Raw genomic sequence first — 20675 nt, 5'->3', positions numbered from 1 at the left:
ATTTAGGGCTAGAGTAAGCCCTCTTTGTTTTCATAATCACATGTAGCAAGATTAAAAAAAATACCCTCTCATGATTATTCAGAACAAAACAAGGGATGTTATTACCATAAGCTTGCTTATGTATCACATCTCCACCACTTATCATGAGTACAATGCATCAAAAGGTGAATTAGGGTTTGGGATCTAGGGATGAGTGCATTTTATGCTCCATCTCACCCTTTTATTTTTTTAGTGTGAGTGCATTTTATGCTCCATCTTACACTAGCTCTCTCTTTTTTTTTTCTCTCGGTGTGAGTGCATTTTATGCTCCATTTCACACGAGTTTTCTTTTTTTTTTTTTTTTGATAACACGTTCCAATACATGAACTCATTATCGTAGTCTTTACATGCCTAACAAAACAAGTTCTAGAATAATCAACCCATGTTTGTCTGTTAGAAACCAAATGCTCACAGGGGTCAAATCTGTATTGTATCTTGCCCGTTGATCATTCAAACTACTGAGATACCTTCCATAGCCAAAAATTTCAGCTAGATTTGCTTGCATCCTTTCCTGTCATCCCACCTGAACACATGATTCAGGGTGGTTTGCAATTATTCAAAAACAAGTCTCTAAGGAGCAGAAATTTCAAAAGGAAAGGTTAAAAATTGATGATTAAAGCATGCTAGAATATAAAAAAAATTTATCAACCCCTTAATCCTCCCCCTACACTTAAGATATACATTATCCTCAATGTATGGAATATGCATAACAAGAACAAAGAGAGAGAGAGATTTAAGAGGACTTCCCTGAATGCCTCGTTGAGATCCTGCAGATGTGAGATACGAAAAAAAAAACACTCATAAGAGATAAAAAAAACTGAACAAAACAAACACTAGACTGAATGGGTTGCCTCCCACAAGCGCTCGTTTTAAGTCGTGAGCTTAACTTTCACCTTTCTTTCATGGCGGTTTCAAAGAGAGAATGGACCCATGGTGGATGGGTTGTTTTTCTTCAATGTAATGCTTTAACCGCTGTCCATTTACCTTAAATGTACTCCCATTATCATTATGTATTTCAATCGCTCCATGATGGAATACTTTAGCCCCTTTAAAGGGTCCACCCCACTTGGTTTTTAACTTCCAATGTTTCCCCCTTTCATCCTTCATAGGTGGGTTTCAACCTGGAATAGGAACCTGCACAATAGATGGGAGGGGTTTTGTGTGAGATGGATGTAAAGATGCATTATGAATTGTAATTTCGAAAGAATCTGGTTCAGAAGTCAAATTTCGCAATTCTGATTTCAGTACAAACTTCTGCTCTGCTTGTTGCAATTGATTAGGACTTTTGTTAAGTGCAACTTTCAGCGTGTCTTCTGATTTAGATGTGTCTACTTCAGCTGCACCAACTTCAATGCTATCGATTACATAAATTTCATGTTCAATTGTGTTGGGATGTTCCATGGTTTTAAATACATTGAACACCACTTCTTCACCATTGATTGTAATGGTAAGTAGACCTTTTCACACATCAATTAAAGCATCACCAGTAGCAAGAAAAGGTCTCCCTAGAATCAACGGAATTGTCTTATCTTCCTCCATATCCAACACAATGAAATCAGCAGGAATGATGAAATTGCCCACTTTGACTAAAACATCTTCTACTATTCCCCTAGGATATTTAATGCTTCGATCAGCTAATTGCAGGATAACAGTTGTAGATGTTAGTTCACACAGTCCAAGTTTTTCAAAAATAGAATAAGGCATTAAATTTATACTAGCACCTAAATCACATAAAGCTTTTTCAAATTCAGTATTCCCTATGGTGCAAGGTATAGAAAAACTCCCTGGATCCTTAAGCTTTGGTGGCAATTTCTTTTGAAGAATGGTTGAACATTCTTCGTTTAGTTTTACCATCTCACCATCCTCCCACTTTCTTTTATTAGACATCACCTCCTTCAGGAATTTGGCATAGTTCGGCATCTATGACAAAACATCAAGAAGAAGAAGGTTAATATGAATCTTTTTGAAAACTTCTAAAAAATTTTCAAATTGCTTATCTAATTTAGCCTTTAAGACTCTTCTTGTGTAGGGAATAGGAAGTTTAATTTCATGTAAATTCAGTTTAGGGGTACTTCCCTCATTCTCCTTTTGTAGATCGGCCACTTCAGCTTCCTTGTCCTTTCTTTGAATTTCGCCAACTGTTTTCCCACTTCTTAAAGTTATGGCGTTTACTTGCTCTCTGTGGTTCCTTTTTGTGTTGTTGGGTAGCCTTCCCTCTTTCCTTTCTGATAACATGCTTACAATCTGCCCCACTTGAACCTCTAAGTTTTTAATTGATGCTTCTTGCTCTTGGAACCTTGCTTCAGTGGCATTAATGAACTTAGAGATCATTTCCTCCAGATTGTTCTTTTTTTCTTGTAGGGGCGGTTGTGGTTGGAAACCCATAGGTGCCTTTTGCTGATTGTTACTCCATGAGAAGTTCGGGTGATTCCTCCACCCTGGGTTGTATGTATTTGAATATGGGTTGTAGTTTGTCCTGCCAGAATGAGAGATAAAATTAGCATTCTCATGGGAAATAAAAGGACTATTTATTTGACAATCAGAATTGGCATGTCCTATTTGACCATATAAATCGCATGAGATGCTAGATGGTGTACTAATGGCTGCAATACTAAAATTATCCAGTCTCTTATTTAGATTGGCTATTTGTGCAAATAGGGATGCAAAGGAATCTATGTGGTGTACTCCCCTTTGATTGGTTCAACCATTGCTCCACTGGTAGCTGTTTGATGTCATCTCCTCCACTAAGTCATATGCTTCCTCTGGTGTTTTCCTCATGATTGTACCACCTGCGACTGCATCAATAATGGACTGATTAGAGGGGGTAATATCATTATAAAAAGTTTGTATTTGTTGCCAAATTGGTATCCCATGGTGGGGACACTTCCTAAGCATCTCCTTGAATCTTTCCCATGCTTCATACAAGGATTCCCTCTCAAATGGAGCAAAGGTAGTAATATCATTAATTAACTTTGTTGTTTTGGAGGGTGGGAAATATTTAGCCAAAAATTTCTGGGTTAGATCATTCCAAGTGGTGATACTTCCTGCAGGGAGTGAGTTAAGCCAATCTTTAGCTCTATCACGCAATGAAAAAGGAAATAATCTTAGCCTAATAGCATCATCACTAACTCCATTATGTTTAAAGGTATCACAAATTTCAAGGAAGTTAACGATGTGTGCATTAGGGTCATTACTTGGTAACCCACTAAACTGAATGTTTGTCTGGATCATTTGAATTATTGCAGGCTTTATTTCAAAATTATTGGCATGGAATGTAGGCTTGCAAATGCTGGACGTCGCCCCATCAATGTTTGGACAAGCATAATCCAAGAGGGTGTGATTTCCTTCTGCCATCTCTCTTTCTATCTCTATGGCTGGTTCGCAACTAACAACCTCTTTTCTTGCTTTTCCTTTGTTGGCCCTTTGCAACAAGCGAAGGGTCCTTTCAATCTCAGGATCGAATTCTGCTAAACCTTCCTGTCTAGTGTGTGTCATGCACTAGTAAATCTGAACTAGTAGAATTCGAACAAATAAATAAAAATAATAACAAAAATAAAAACAAATAAAAAGAAAATAATAACAGAAATAAAAGGTCCAAATTAATCAAGGTTAACAAATTCTAATATTATTTTAGGATTAAATCCCCGGCAACGGCGCCAAAAACTTGATAGCTATAAATATATAACCCTAGCAAGTGCACTAGTTATCAAGTAGTATAAAAGATCGTTCCCACGGGGATTTTAAAACATAAGTATTAGAACCACAATCTTCCCTAATTATCTAGACAACTGAAATTCACAATTGAGCAAGGACTATTTAGAATAAAGATTAGCATAAGAAAATAAAAGCGAAGGTGATCACTAATCAAATCTACAAAGGATGGAATCGCTAGGGCTTTTGGTCCACCTAACCAATGCAGTGAATATTTATGGGTTTGATTTACAAAGATTAGTTGTCATTTTCATAAGATGAAGTCTTTCCAATTTTATTTAATATTCTCTCTCGAGATATACTAAACCTACGCCCATCAGGTAGCCCTTCGATCTCTCGAGTATAACTCTCAAGATGGGAGTGCATCAAGTCTAAGAAGACCATGAAATTTAGATGAATCATGTATATATATCTCTATATACCATTCAATTCACACTATGAATTATTCAGTGCATTATGTGAATTCCTCTCTCGATTCATTCACATAACGCAAATCAATTAAGAGATGGCCAAGCTCTTAATTGCATTAAGCACAATAATTCATAGACTATATGAAAATCAAAATCTTGGCTAAATCATAAAGATAAAAATATATTCAATAACATGATTAGGCTTTCCTCAGCCCTAGCAAGAAACAAATCAGTTCATGATAAGAGAATTAAAGCAAACAAAGGGAAAGAAAGAACTCTTGAATTCTCCCATGGTGCTGAGATCTCCTCTTCTTGCTGCCACTTTCTTCTTGAGGTTTCTTGAATTCTTGATCACCTTCCCCAAGTTTCTTGATTTGTTTTCTCCTTTCTTGATTGATTGCTCATTTGCTTCTTTATTCAATCTAGAGATTGAGTGATTGAGTCATGCCCTTAGCTGGTCCACCCCCTCCTTTATATAGATTGAAGGGGAGGGGGGTGGTCTCCTACTTCCTCTTGAAGTTTATCTTACAAAAATAGAAAGTCCTATCCTAATTCTAATTTTATCTCTTTATCTAATGAACTCAATCCCTTTATCTCTCTAAGATTATATCAAGAATTTAGATCTAGAAGGATTCTTCTTAGTTTCTTGTTCTTGGATTCGTAATAGACCTCCTCTACGAATTGGGCTTCAGCTAGGCTTTTCTGCGAGTTGGGCTTTAGCTACGGATTGGGTTTTCCTACGAAATTGCCCCAACTTCAGGCCCAGATTTGACTTCGATACAGGCCGAATCAGCGAAAGCCCAAAATATGAAAGTTGTGGATTTTTCTCTTATCTTTCAAGTGGGTCTTGAATTAGCCCATTCGGAGTTCGGAGACGCGAGTTTGGCCCAGATCATTGAACGATATCGAAACTGTGAAAAATCATCCGATTTGTCTTTCTTTGCTCTTGATGCCTTCTTTCATGCCCTGAACAGAAATATGAGTCCAATTAGATGCTAATTCAGTATAAAAGACATAGTAATTGGGGATACAAGTATAATAAATTCTCCTCTCATCATCTACTATCGGTATATACCGAATGTAATGTTTTTTCTGAGTGGTGAGATCATGAAAAAATGGAAGTTAGCTTCAACATGTTTGGTGCGTGCATGAAAAATAGGATTGGCAACCAGGTGTGTAGCCCCCATGTTGTCACACCAGATGATAGGTGGAGGAGTTGAATAGCTGAGATCCTCAAGTAATGATTGAATCCATAAGAGCTCGGTGACGGCATTTGCAAGGGCTCGAAACTCAGAATTGGTACTAGAATGGACCGACTATCTTTGGTTGCTTCTTAAAGCTCCAAGTAATGAGATTTGAACCAAGATAGACGGCATAGTTTCTAGTGGATCACCGGTCATCTGGACAGCTTGCCCAGTCAGCATCAATATAAGTGATTAGTTGGTGTGATGAAGAAGGTCAGAAAAGAAGACCATGAGAAAGAGTAGCTTTGATATATCTGAGGATTCTTTTTACTGCCGCTCAATGTTCATCAGTTGGAGACTGAAGGAATTGGAAAATTTTATTGACAGCAAAAGAAATGTCCAGCCGAGTAATGGTTACATACTGGAGAGCTCCTACTATACTCCAATACTTGGTCAGATTAGGTAATGGTGTGCCAGAATCTTTAGATAATCGGCTAGAGGTAGCCATGGGTGAAGAGACTGGTTTATCTCCTTCTAAATTTGTGCGATGCAACAACTCCAGTATATATCACTGTAGAGAGAGAGAGAGAGAGAGATAGATCACTAGAGGAGCAGTTTACTTCGTTGCCCAAAAAATAGTGTACTAGACCCAAATCTTTTAGAGGGAACACCACAAATAAGGACTTGAGGAAACTGGCTACAGTAGCGGAAGAGTTTCCAATTAAGATGATATCATCGACATACACAAGTAGAATCATCATTGTATTACCAGTATTGAAGACGACTAGTGATGGATCAGCTGTGGAGTTCCAAAAACCCATTTGTCGAAGAATAGAACTCAAACGAGAGTGCCATGCCCGGGGTGCCTATTTGAGCCCATAGAGAGCCTTGCGCAGTTTGTAGACATGAGTAGGATGTGCTGGATCAACAAACCCTTTGGGTTGATGAACATAAATGTCCTCATTGAGTACTCCATGTAGAAAGGCATTGTTAATGTCCAATAAATGCACTGGCCAATTATGAGAAACTGCAAGAGATAGAATTGTATGGATGGTAATTGGTTTGACAATAGGGTTGAAAGTCAAAGTAGTCAACGCCTGGAACTTGATGAAAACCTTGGGCAACGAGCTGGGCTTTGTAGCAATTAATAGAATCCATCAACTTTCTTTTTGATTTTGTAGACCCATTTAGTTCCAACAATGTTCATTGATGGATCGTATAGAGCCAACTGCCAAGTGTTGTTATTGATTAACGCCCTATATTCTTTCTGCATTGCCACACACCATTGTTCAGACTTTGTTGCTTGGGAATAAGATTTTGGTTCTTGTTCTTCATTGGAGAGAAGAGTTAGAAGAGCAGATGGTATGGGGTACCTCGTGGCAGTGTGAGAGCGTGGAAGAGTACTATTCAAAGATTTGGTACACATAGAGTGAGATGAAGTAGGTGGCTGCACAACTTAGTGTGATCCAACAACTCCTAAATACTTTGATATTGTGGTGGTCGGTCAGAAGGGGGTGAGGTACTGGTAATGGAATTAACCGGTGATGGTGAAGAAGACTATTGAGGAAGTCCAGGAGAGATCGGGACAGAACTGAAACTTTCTGTAGGAGGAGCAGTTGATGAGGGCTGCCGTGGGATTGGCACAGAGATGTATACATCGGTAGGAGTAGTGGTAGTGCTAGATGAGGGGCTGTCAATTCTTGGAAAAAAAGTTTCATCGAACACAATATGGTGAGCAATGAATGTATGCCTTGTAGGAACATGAAGGCACTTATAGCCTTTGTGAGAAGCACTATAGCCAATGAAAATACATTAGAGAGATCGAAACATAAATTTGTTCCTGTTGTATGTTTGTAAGAAAGGATAACAGGTACATCCAAAACAGCGAAGCATAGAATAATCTGGACTAGTGTGAAAAAACTTCTCATAAGGAAACATACTATTGAGAACCACAGTGGGCAGCGGATTGATCAAGAAGATAGCAATTTTTGTTGTATCAACCTAGAAGGAGAAGGGGAGATTGGAGGTGGCCAGTAGAGATAAGACTGATTAGTGTGAGGGCAAGCAAGTTGATGAGTGATTCCTTGAGAGTTGAGGTAGCGAGATAAGTGACAATACTTGCCACTCCAATCAGATTGAAACGTTTTGATCTTAGCATCAAAGAGGACTTCAACATGTCTCTTAAACTTAAGAAATATCTCAAATATATCTAATTTTTGAGCCATACGATATATCCAAGAAAATTTTGAAAAATCATCCCTAAAAATAACATAATAAGATTATCCACTATTTGACTTAATGGGAGTTGGGCCCCATACATAAAAAAATAAATAAATAAATCTAAAGGGTGCATGGACTGAGAACTGGAAGAACGTAAAGACAACCTATGACTCTTACTCATTTGACATGACTCACAAATTGATTGATTAGTTCTAGATCTATCAAAAGGAAGACCAAATTTTGAATTGACTTGCCGTACGTGTGTAGAGCTGTATGACCGAGACGAAGATGCCATTCATGAATAGAAGTCCGTTTACCAACAAAAGCCCATGGTGTTATGGTGGCCAAAGAAAGGAAGCTATATAAGCCATCTCTACTGACCCCTCGTAGTAGAATTATCCCTAAATAGTCCTTCACATAACAACAATCACGATGAAATTCAAAAAATAAATCATTATCCTCTATAAATTAACTAACAAATAATAAATTTTTGTAGATTGATGGAACATGACAGATATCTTTTAAAGAAAATGCATGTTGATCAAACATCATAGAAGAAGATCCAGTATATTGATTGTGCAAACCTTGACCATTCCCAACCTTCACTTGATCGGACCCAGTATATTCAGATCGTTTCTACAGATTGTCTAAATCTGGGGTCATATGATGTGTAGCTCCTAAATCTGGATACCAGTTGGAGTTGAAGCTATTTTCATTATGGGAATTCTGATACTGAGGTGTACTTATTTCTCCATGAAACACAGATGGTTTGGTGTATGTGTTATCATTAGCAAAACCAAAAGCATATTTTGCTTCTTGACATTGAAGAGCACTATGTCAGCTTTATTACAGATTTGGTAAATTATATTGCTCTTACCTCTATGCCCTCTAGAAAATTGTTGAGATTGATTTGAAAAATATTGAGGATTATATTGGGAAAACCCACGACCTTGTCCTCTTCCTCTTATAGTATTGAATGATGGAGAAAATTGCTGTGGAGGTTTTTGAGAGTTGTTACCTTTATTTTTGGAAGTAACACCAGCAAGGTTGGCATTATGAGAATCAGAGATGTGGGACTGTTCTCTACAAAAAAAAAAAAAATTATTTCTAGCGATAGTTTATGAGGGGGCTGAATAGGAGCTGCTGGTAAAAATATTGGTCTTGTCTGTGTAACTTGAATAGGGTTTCCTCCCAGTCCCAGCGCCTCTTCCTGTTCTCATTTTATTCCCCCTCTAAAACATTTCATTCTCTTCCTGCCTCTCTATATATATCTCCTCTCTCAATCGTCTGTTTCTCTCTCAATCGAATTTCAAACCACCGCCGTCTCCTTCTCAACCGAGCTTAACACCATTGGACAGGATCCAACCATAGGTAAATCTCTCTCTCTCTCTCTCCTCTCTATCTCTTTCTATTTGGTCGATCTCATCATTTGATTTTGTTCTGTACCAACAAATGTCTCGGTCTCAGAGGGTTGCACAATTCACACATTACTGGTGATCTGTGTGTATATGTGTGTTTTGGTGGTTGTTTTTAGTTTATTTAAATTGGTAGATAAAGAATTGTAGGGTGATGTTATGCTTTCAGTTTATTTAAATTGGTAGATAATGCCAACATCTTTTATTACGGCAGCTGCTAAATTCTTTATGTTTCATCGAATAGCTCCATTATATGCTTAGTTGAATTTATGCTAGTGAATCCATCTGCCATTTAGATTTTGCATTTGGTTTACATCAAGAGTTGTAGAAAAACAAACATTCAAGAATCACTTTTAAATAACTTGAGAAAAATAGAGAAAACAGGACTATTTATAGTGTGACAAAGCAGTAAGTCATTCAGTTTTTCCATTTCAGCTATTCTCAAATGGATTCAATTCACAATATGCATCCTCCATGTATCGTGCCATCATTCATTTGTATATATTAGCATTTTGAAGCTAAAATTGGGTGGAGGTAAAAAGAAACAATTTAAGAATCCTTATTAATGATGGATATGGTACTAAACAGAACAAAATGGCAAAACTAGACTGCAGGGTTGTTTGGCAAACCATTCTTCTTGGTAAATGAAAGATAGACTTGTCAAAGCTTGCAACTCTAATCTACTGAGTTTCTTTTCTCATGCCACCCCATTAGAAGTAATTGACCCTGATCTTCTGCAATTAGCTTCTGCGTATGCAAACTTGTCTCTGAAATTATAGCACGAGAGGATGTTATTGAAGTAGCAAGCTAGTGTTCTGATAAAATAGCAGAATATAAAGAAGTGAGGTCTGAGATGATATCTTACTCTTGGCCCTTGTAATTCCAGGCATCCCATCCTGTTGGAACCATAATTACTGAGATTTCTACATTGTGAAAAATGACTCTGGAATAAGGTCCGTAGGCCCCCCAAGATAGACTTGAGCAGTCCCACTGAAAGCACACATGTTGAACACAAAACCAATTGATTCATCTGCTGAGCATCTACCTTGTCAGTGACCACTAGGTTGGTGTTAAACCAAAATTGAAGTAATACTGACAGCATAACTCAAACCTGACTTGAAATTGGTCAAAACCCAATCTTCAAGTTGGATTGTCTGATTGACTTCACCTATAGTGTGAGCTTCAGCTTTAGCCTGAAACCTTGTCAGTCAGTAAGGAACTAAGGAACTTGTTACTCAGGAGATTATTTAGTTGGAATAAAAGCTTTCAGAAGAATAACCCAATCAAGACCAATCGGATTTTTTAATCTTTGCTCTGTACGTAGGATACCTCCAGGGGGCTTAAAAGCGATTGCTCTGTACATCATATAACTTTCTTAATTTCCTGTTAGTTTGACCAACACTGTGTCATAATGCCTAAGCTGCAATACTTTCTATCTTAATTTCACAGTGAAATTATTTTCATATAACTTTCTATAAGTACACCTTTGCCAACTAAGTTGTTGTCACTACTCTATCAGTAATAACTCCATTAAGTTCAGGGCACTTGCTGAACTTAATTTGGGTTGGACTCAAGTCAGGTTCAAGTTGGCCTACGTAAATATATAGACAAAGCTATGGTGATTCAAAAGTATTATATTTGTCTCACACCAAAAAACCTAGCCTTTGATTAACTTACAATAGTTGGGTTAAATTGATCAAGGACTCAAGCCTAACCCAACCTGAAGTTAAATTGAACCCATGTTTTCAATCCTGAGCTAACCCTGATAAGACCTCCAATCCAACTCAACTCAACCCTTGTTCTCTTTTTTTTTTTTGTTTTATATTTAATGAGTTTTTATTGTTTGATTATTTTTGAATAGGTCTGTTATCATATCTAGGTAGCTGCATGTGTTACTTAATTTAAGTGTTCTTATTGTGTCTTTAGTGTATTTTCGTGGTTTATTTGTATATTTATCAATTTCATGATTTCTAATATTTGAATATATTGACAAGCGATATATATTATTCATCATTGTTTATCAATTTCATATCTTTAATTAGGATATGTATTTGTTTACATCAGCTTCATTCATTCACCAGTTGAGATGACAAGCCATACTCCCCAAGGGAATGATGAGTGTCCAAAGAGGATCCGGGCATCACCTAAGAAGAGAAATGTTGCTGTTACATTAAGCTCCCCCAGCATACCCTAGTAAAAATGATTTCTACCAACCCCTTTTTTTTGCCAGTATGTCAGCCAATCCATTTGTTGATCTGTAAATACATTACCCCAGTAAAAATAATTTCCTACCTTGTGTTTCTATATGGCCATGGAGTCAAATTTTGGTTATTTATCCATTGCACCACTACTTTAGAATCTCCTCCTAGAATTTTCAATGGATTGGGTCTGGTTTGGGATAGGGTGTACCAATCCCAAACTGGTTGTTAATCAGTTCCATAACTTGGACTCAGAACCAGAACCAATTGTTAATTGGGGATAGTGTTAGACAGTTTTGTATGCCCTTAGTTTCAATCCGATTTGATGTACTTTTGTTATTTAGTGGAAATGAATAAAGTGCATGTTTGATTCATGTTGTTTGGTTTAATTCTGTGTAAGACCCTAAAACTGGACACTTATAGAGACTCGTGTTAGTTTTAAATGTTCACAGCCATTGGATAAGTCTGGGGAGATTTATCCAGCCAAGGCTGATACTACTGTGCCACCAAGTGTTAGGATGGCCTGTCTCGGCCACCAGGGTAAGACCCAAGGCACATGCAGTATGGGATTACTCGAATCCTTGAATCGGACCAGATTTCCAGTATTGCCCTGAACCTTGGAGATAGATGGGCAAAAACTGGAAAGTTACACCTGACCCCTAGACTCGATTATGACACTTCACTAGATGTTGGATCGGGTTGTCTTTGATATGCCAATCAGTGAGATCCTTAGATGGGGATCAAAACCTGGGTATGTTGGGACAGTCTGAGAATTCATCTGAGTGGGTGATTATAGTGATAGGATTAGCCCCTTTGTCGGACAAAGGGTAATGATCGGGAATGCACTCTCTCTGATGGAAACCAAACTGTCGGAAGTTGATTTCAATCGTTGGAATTTTGTTTTGCAAAATTAATATATTTATATATATATGTAAAGTTTCGAATTGTTTGCAAATGGTTTTAATTCCCGGGATCCATGTGAGTGGAGAGTGCGGCACTGTTCCTTGCAGTCGAGGGAGAGGTCTTCTCTTGTCGGGCAGTGCTTGATCATTAAGGGCTGAGAGGTTGAGTGTAAGACCATTTAGGATAGTACCTAATGGGCTAATCTTGCACCTGCCCACAGTCCCTGGGTTTTTATAAGATGGCTTGGCCCAAGAACCACTTAATGTAAATGTTGGGCCCATAGGGTCCATGTGATGGACTCATGGGTTCACTGAGTTTTTCAATGAATTCGGCTGGGCCTTGTATTAAAGGCTGGGCCGAACCCATGTGGCTGGTGTGTAGATCAATGCTTGGGTCCCATGCCACAAAAAGAAGCCCAATTGGGCGGCAGATTAGAAACTAGTTAAACACTGAACATATAATGGGCCAAAAGCCCATTTCGAGCTGGGCTGATATGATCACCCATCTATGGGGCGAATCTGAGATTAATGTTAGTAAAATGATTGGTCCTTTAACCTTATCCACTCTAGGAGACCAAATTCAAATTAGATTTGAATCTAGTAACCTCTTGATAAGATCAGGAGTAAACTAACTTAATTTGCAGATAGGATTAAGATAATCCCCTATCCAAATACAGATTTGGATTGGGATAACTCCTAATTAGAAAGTTTCTTAATCAAGAAGAAAGGAGGAGAAACCAAGAGAAACATATCAGATTTCGAACCTAGGGAGAGCAGGAAAGAAAACTCCCTGCGAATTGAGATCAGATCTCATTCATACTCCAGAGAGAAGAGAAGCAGTTCAACCATCTTCGTCCCTGGAGTTCTCCTCCTACCGCCGCCATTCCCTCTTGCAAGATTCGATCTTTACAGCAATAGGAAGTCAAGAAATCAGTTCTTGACATCAATCTTGCAGGAAAAACTGAAAAAGATTCGGTGTTCAGAGTTTCCAGAGGATTCTTGCGAAGGATCCAGTGTGTAGGATGCACTCCACTGGTTCCAATCCATCCACAGCTGTGTCATCTTTAGCAGGAGTAGATCTTGGTTTCTTCTTCGGGCGTGAACACCAACTTTGGGAGATACTACTTCTCCGGATCAGGTATATTCCTCCCTTTTACTTTTTGGTTCAGATCTGGTTCGATTATAGTTCAAGTAAGATCCTTGAATATGGTATTCTAAATTTAGGGAATATGATTCCCAGTTCGAAGAAGGTAGGAAAATTTTTGAAATTCGCCCACCCATTCCGCAACTTTATTGGTTTCCATTAGATGGATCCTACCATTCTTTCAGTGGTATCCGAGCCACAGGTTCGAATCTTGAACCAAAAGAAAATCAGATCTGACCCTGCGCAGATGGATAGAAGATGTTTTGCCAAGATTTGCGCAGATTGCTTTCTTTTTTTTTTCAAAAAATGGTTTCTTGTTAAGGGCGATTGATCTGAAATTAATTTTTATTAAATCCAAAATTTATTTAGAATTGTTCTTTATTTATTTTGATTTAATGGACTGTTCGAACCTGGAGATCGCAGTGCAGATTTGGCGCAGATGGTCTGCGCACCCTTTTTCATTTATTTCATTCAATTCGGTTTGTAAATAATTTTTTTTATTTTCTAGACTGAATGTATAGGATTTGATCAAGAATGTAATTAATTAATAGAAATAGGATTTCTGTTATTTATTTTCTTGATTAAAGAAGAAGGAAGAAGATGGCAGCGCTGGAGATTTGCAGATGGAGAAATCGCTTTCTGCGATTTGCAATTTGTGAAACTGCAGCCTTAGTGATTAACCTCTGTTTTGCAGGTGGTGCGAATAGTCAATAATTGATTTGTGATTGTTTAAAATCAAGATTATTAATTTCAGATCTTTCATGAATTAATTCTTGAATTGAAAATCAGTTTTGGACCATTTCGGACTAGATTGGATAAAAACTGTTTGGACCGAATCTAGGGTTCGAAGGGGACTGTTTTTCAGTCCATATTTCTCACACTTGTTGTTCCAAATCTGATGTTCAATTACAGGGATTAATTCGACCCACCTGTAAAGCCCAGTTTTAAAGGGTTAAAACTACAAAAGCCCATTAGTGTGAGATAAGGTGTATGGGCCGAACTGCTAACTGCGATTCAGCCCATACACCTAGTACACATTAATTGTTAATGATTTAGATTTTAAATGGGCTATTCGATGGGCTTTACATCAGTTAATTGATTGGATCAATTCCTCCTTTACATGTGATGTTTGGATGTTTGATGTACTACGACCATGGGCTATAAGCACTAGGCCCATGAAGACTCGTTAGTGGCTCTTGCCCACACCATGGCTGAATGCACATCATTGCCATGGTGTCCCTTAAGGTCATTGCATGACCCCTCCTTGCTTGGTGGGCCCCACAACCCTGCAAAGGGATGCGTATGGAACCCCAAGCCACTTAAGGCCCACCAGAAATCTGACTTTATGAAAGTCAGTGGGAGCTACTCTGGCTTGACCTAAATTAGAACTAGGGCGTAATTTCGTTCCCTCCAGCAAATATGAGTGCATGCGATAGGGAGATCCATATGATGGACTCTCTAAAGGCCTTCCATCATTAGCACAATGATGGGTCCTTCAGTAATGAGGAAACACACCATAAAATTGGGTTATCCATTTACTGTTGGATCTGTCAGAGTGTTTCATAAGATGATAGGGGCGTCATAGACCGATGTGGGAGGGGCTTCACTAGAAAATGGGAACTTTCTCACGGTACCTTGGCGTAACCTGAATATGATGGGTAAGCACTCACTGGACAGAAAGGTTTACCTGAAAACGGCTCTGAACCCTGTCTGACAGAGGCCAAAAAAGGGAAACTCATTTGATGAGTGGATATGATCCATCATAGAAAGGTGGTGAGGTTATGCAGCTGAAACAGTTGGCTTCACGCACCCCATGTGATTTCCCACATTTCCAGAGACATTTCATTGTCTCCGTCATTGAGAAAGGAGGGAAATCTCAAAGATGAACAAATGGGAATGGAACATAGATTAAAAACCATATCTATGTAGGTAACATGAATCTAACAAAGGTTGTGGACTAACGATTTTGCTATTTTATCAGAAAATGGCAAACGGTCAATTCGCAAAGTTTCTAGACGATAACAAGCTTAAGGGTCCAAACTATGCCGACTGGTACAAAAATCTTATGCTGGTCCTAACTTCTGAAAAGTTAGATAAGGTAGTGAAAAATCCTGCCCCGGAGCATCCGGGTGATAGGGCTTCTGAGGCCCGTAGGAGGGATTACCAAGATTGGAAGGACAAGAACTCCCTAGCCCGCTGCTTTGTCATTGCCTCATTAGACAACTCAATACAGAGGCGGTTCGATCAGATCGAGCTAGCCAAGGACATATTGGACAGTCTAAAGACAATGTATGAAGAGCAGAACCGTTCTACTCGACAGAAGGTCCTGAAATTATTCATGACTGCGCAGATGTCCAAGGGGCAGAAAGTTCATAACCATTGTCTTCGGATGATGGGATACATTAACAAACTAGAAGCTCTTGGATCTGGACTAGATCTTGGCACGCAAATGGATGCCATCCTGAATTCTTTGCCCTCTTCTTTCAATGCGTTCACAATGAACTACAATATGAATAAGCTGAATGTCAACGTCCAGGAACTCAGCAATATGTTGTAGAGGGCCGAGGATCTACTCAAGAAGGATGAGCCTGTGGTTATGCTTGCCGAAGCTAACAAATCGGGCAAGAAAAAGAGAAAGGCAAAGAAGCCCCAGAAGAAAACTGCCAAGCCTAAGAAGCAGAAGAAGAACAAGGCATCTGATGTCTGTCACTTCTGCAAGCAAGCCAGCCACTGGAAGAGGAACTATCCTGCCTACCTGGAATCTAAGAAAGGTAACATCGAAACTTGTGTCATAGAAACTAATATGTTAGTTACTTCTATTTCCTGGTGTGTTGACTCTGGGGCTTCAACTCATGCGTGTAACTCACTGCAGGGGTTCAAAGTTAGCAGAAGGTTGAGTGAAGGCGAAGTGACACTGTTCTTGGGAACGACTGCAAGTGTTGCAGCTGCGGCAATAGGAACCGTAGAATTAGTTTTTAGAGGAGTGCTTGTACTTAAAGATTGTCTTTATGTACAGAACTTGAGAAGAAGTTTGATTTCTGTTTCTAAATTGTGTGCTGATGGATATATTATTTATTTTAGTAATATGATTACTGTTAAACAGAATAACAAATACATTGCATGCGGGGAACTAGAGAACGGTCTCTATGTTCTACATCCTTCTCTGGAAACTAACTTAACCAAAACTACGTCGGTCAAAAATCACAAGAAAAGGAATCGTGATACAGTAAATCCCACATGCCTATGGCATTACCGACTTGGTCATATCGGTGTTGACCGAATCACAAGGCTGGTAAAGGATGGTCCTTTGGATTTTCTAACCGTAGAAAATCTTCCCACTTGTGAGCCTTGCCTTCAAGGTAAGATGACTAAGCGGCCATTTGACGGTAAGCCTGAGAGATCTGAAGGCACACTTGACCTAATACATACTGATGTATGTGGTCCCCTGAGTGTTAGGACACGAAATCAACACATGTATTTCATCACCTTTACAGATGATTTTTCACGATATGGTTACGTATACCTAATGAGACATAAGTCTGAATCCTTTGAAAAGTTCAAAGAGTTCAGACAGGAAGTTGAGAAACAGTTAGGGAGAGAAATTAAGGCCCTTCGATCAGATCGAGGTGGCGAGTATCTCTCTGACGAATTGATTCTGCAGTCAAAACATTTGACTTTGAGCAGAATCCGGATGAGCCTTGTGTTTACAGGAAATTCAGTGGGGATAAGATCACCTTTTTGGTGTTGTACGTGGACGATATCCTACTCATTGGGAATGATGTAGGAATTTTGACTTCAGTCAAGGTATGGCTATCACAGCAGTTCTCCATGAAAGATCTTGGAGAAGCTTTATTCATACTGGGTCTTCGACTCTATAGAGATAGATCGAAGCGGATAATTGGATTATCCCAGGCTGCTTATATTGACAAAATTGTCAAAAGATACGGCATGGAGAACTCCAAGAAAGGAAACATTCCTTTCAGGCACGGAGTCACTATCTCCAAGAAGATGTCTCCCAAGACTTCTGAGGAGATTGAGGACATGAGAGACGTTCCCTATGCCTCAGCAGTAGGGAGCATCATGTATGCCATGCTGTGCACTCGCCCGGACATTGCTCAGGCGGTGAGTGTGGTAAGCAGATTCCAGGAAAACCCAGGGAAGGAGCATTGGACTGCTGTGAAGAACATACTCAAATACCTTCGAAGGACAAAAGAGTTTTGTTTGGTATCCGATGGTAGTTCACTGCAAGTTCTAGGGTATACCGATGTCGATTTCCAGTCGGATCCAGATGATAGAAAGTCTACATCTGGGTATGTTTTCACGATAGAATCGTGTGTTGTTTGCTAGAAAAGCAGCAAACAGGGGTCTACTGCAGATTCCACAACCGAGGCCGAGTACATTGCCGTAAGTGAAGCTGCCAAGGAAGTCGTGTGGATGAAGAAATTCATACACAAATTGGGAGTGATTCCATCTAACACATCACCCATCCCGTTGTTGTGCGACAACAATGGGGCGATCGCCTAGGCTAAAGAGCCTCGGGCCCACTCGAAGTCGAAGCACATCAAGAGGAAGCACCACGTACTACGGGAGATCGTTGGTAGAGGGGATGTCCTAATTCAGAAGGTAGCATCAGCGGATAATGTGGCAGACCCATTGACTAAGCCACTGACACAGAAGGTGTTTGAGGAACACGTGGAAAGTATGGGACTCCGGCTTATACCAGATTGGACCTAAGTGCAAGTGGGAGCTGTTAAACAGTTTTGTATGCCCTTAGCTTCAATCCGATTTGATGTACTTTTGTTATTTAGTGGAAATGAATAAAGTGCATGTTTGATTCATGTTGTTTGGATTAATTCTGTGTAAGACCCTAAAACTGGACACTTATAGAGACTCGTGTTAGTTTTAAATGTTCACAGCCATTGGATAAGTCTGGGGAGATTTATCCTGCCAAGGCTGATATTGGTGTGCCACCAAGTGTTGGGATGGCCTGTCTCGGCCACCAGGGTAAGACCCAAGGCACATGTAGTATGGGATTACTCGAATCCTTGAACTGGACTAGATTTCCAGTATTGCCCTGGACCTTGGAGATAGATGGGCAAAAACTGGAAAGTTACACCTGACCCCTAGATTCGATTATGACACTTCACTATGAAACTTGATACGGGTGCAATTTGGGCGGACCCAACCTAAGTCCAGACCAATTGAACCTATGATTTTGTACAGGGTAAGCTTCGATTTTAGGGCTTCAAGTTAGACCTGGGTCCAAAAGTTAAAACTTTTAAAAGTTTTAGGCCAGGCCTGGGCCTAGTACTTACATAATCCAAACCCACTCTGGGCCTGCGTAATATATTATATATGATATATTTTTTCTGATAAATCATATATATGTATGACTGATTGATCAACTTGAGGCTGCATCAAATTTCAGTTTGGATCGTGACTCAGTTGTAGGTTCTCTGATTTGTCAGAATAGAGACCTGGGATCAAATCCCGCTGCCACCAGGGGTTGGGGGTTTAAGGGAAAAGGGATGGGCTACCCCTGTTGTGTAGCCTTATGAAATGAAGCGAAAAAAAAAATTCAGTTTGGTTCAGACCCAAGTTAAATAATTCAAGCTTGACTTCAGGGTCGGATCAAACTCGAGCCTTATGCCCAAATCTAAGGGTTGGGCATGAGTTGAACTTAAAGCAGGCCCAATCCACTTAACTCGCACCCTTAAATTTGGCCCAATGCAAATGAGAGTGGTTTTTTTTTTTTTTGAAAAATGCAAATGAGAGGTTGGTCTAACATCAAAAAATAAAAACTGATAATGATATATTTTTACTAAATTTCCATGGACACAAGAGTTTTGATAAAATATATACTTGGCAGTATGAATCCGGACTGTCCAAATTGACCTATAAAGTCCATTTACCTTCCACCTTTCAACGTCAACTGCTGGCCACTTCAAATTTATCGCCATTTGGAAGAAAGGGAGGGAGAATTACCGGGAATCCTCCTTAGCTACAACAAATCAATCCTTCTATGCTTCCATCATCATCCATGGCAATCTTCTTTGAATTTTGATCAATTTCTTATTTCTCCACAACGCGTCATTACTGAGAAACGCGAAACCAAGGACCTCCAAGGTCAGCACACGAGACAAATATCATTCGGTCCAGAGAGAAGAAGACAGACACTGTAACAAGAACACAGTCGAAACAACCCAAAATTGCATCTTTGATCAGATCACTCACAAATTAAATGGTCTGGGGCTGCTCACTGCTACATGCACACCTCCTCTACCAAATTCAAACTGATGAAACAAAAGCAATGCTTTGCTCCAATCTGCTCGTCCTTCTCCTCTCTTCCATCCTACTATGCCTGAATCTCTGCACTGCCCAACCCATCTTCAGACACCGCTTCTGTTTGGGAGGAAATTACATAGGAATAGCACATATCAGGCCAACCTTAACCTTCTCCTCACTTCCATATCCTCTAATGTTTCAGTCGACAACAGATTCAATACTGCCACTGCCGGCCAGAATCCTGATAGAGCCAATGGTCTCTTTTTATGCAAAGGGGATGCCACCCCTGAACAATGTTGAAACTGCATTACGGTTGCAACTCAGGATGTCCCACAACGTTGTCCTATCAGACTGACTACAGGAATAGACTATTCCCATTCCTGTTTGAACCAAACTGACTATAGGAATAGACTATTCCGATTCAAAATTTAGAGCATTTTGTTTCCAGTTCCAAGTGCAAACCAAACGGACCCTGAGTTATCTCCACGATAATACAGGTATGATATGATGGTATTGTCATTGACAATCTATTCCAGCAATTCAGTGCAAAGAAAATCATGTAAAGGGACACCATATTATTTAGACCTGTCTACTAGATGAAAAATATATAACTGTAGAAATTACATTGGAGACAATCATGAAATGCGTAGTCTACTTCCTTTGCATCTATTCTCTTTCCTGGCCGGATGGCTCACAAGAGCTGGTTGATAGGCACTTGATTTTTTGTCATCATAGGTTCCGGTTTATCAAGGACTATTGAACAGCCGGTGCACAAGTCTCTTACTAATGTGGGTCTGACAAGGGACACAGGTTGTTTCTAATCCGTCAATCAAGGAGTTGTAGCAATCATTAATTAATAATGTTGAAAAGGGGAATTGATTCTGGTATCGTATTGAAAATATAAATGCAGTTAAAAGTTGAGTTAAAACTCCCATAAATATTTCTTCAACACCATTCTTTGTTTCTCTAGCCAAGTTTATCATATCAGATGAGATGGACCAATCAATATTAGACTTGTCTATTTCGGGGAATACGGATTATCACAGTCGACCCATTCACTCTAATTTCCTTTTTTTTCATTACTGACTTCATCTTCCGTAGTTGGATGTGAGCTCCGTTTTACATTTTCCTTTATTTCTAACATCACTTTTAGTTTTTTTGGATATT

General features: G+C 39.3%; 1 long non-coding RNA gene and 1 other non-coding gene across 2 annotated transcripts; both read left to right on the top strand.

Annotated features, from left to right (window-relative positions):
• Window positions 1-2905: 2905 nt before the first annotated feature.
• On the top strand, window positions 2906-3012 carry LOC148803912 (small nucleolar RNA R71). Its single transcript, XR_016081663.1, has one exon. It is a non-coding gene; the product is annotated as a small nucleolar RNA R71 (small nucleolar RNA).
• A 5721-nt stretch (window positions 3013-8733) lies between these two features.
• LOC148803911 (uncharacterized) lies at window positions 8734-11551 on the top strand. Its single transcript, XR_016080290.1, has 2 exons — window positions 8734-8935; window positions 11044-11551. It is a non-coding gene; the product is annotated as an uncharacterized LOC148803911 (long non-coding RNA).
• The last annotated feature ends 9124 nt before the right edge of the window (window positions 11552-20675 follow it).

This window comes from Nelumbo nucifera, chromosome 1 (genome assembly GCF_055504915.1).
Source record: "Nelumbo nucifera cultivar China Antique chromosome 1, China Antique-T2T, whole genome shotgun sequence".
Classification (NCBI taxonomy): Eukaryota; Viridiplantae; Streptophyta; class Magnoliopsida; order Proteales; family Nelumbonaceae; genus Nelumbo; species Nelumbo nucifera.
This window is presented reverse-complemented; position numbering and strand designations above follow the sequence as displayed.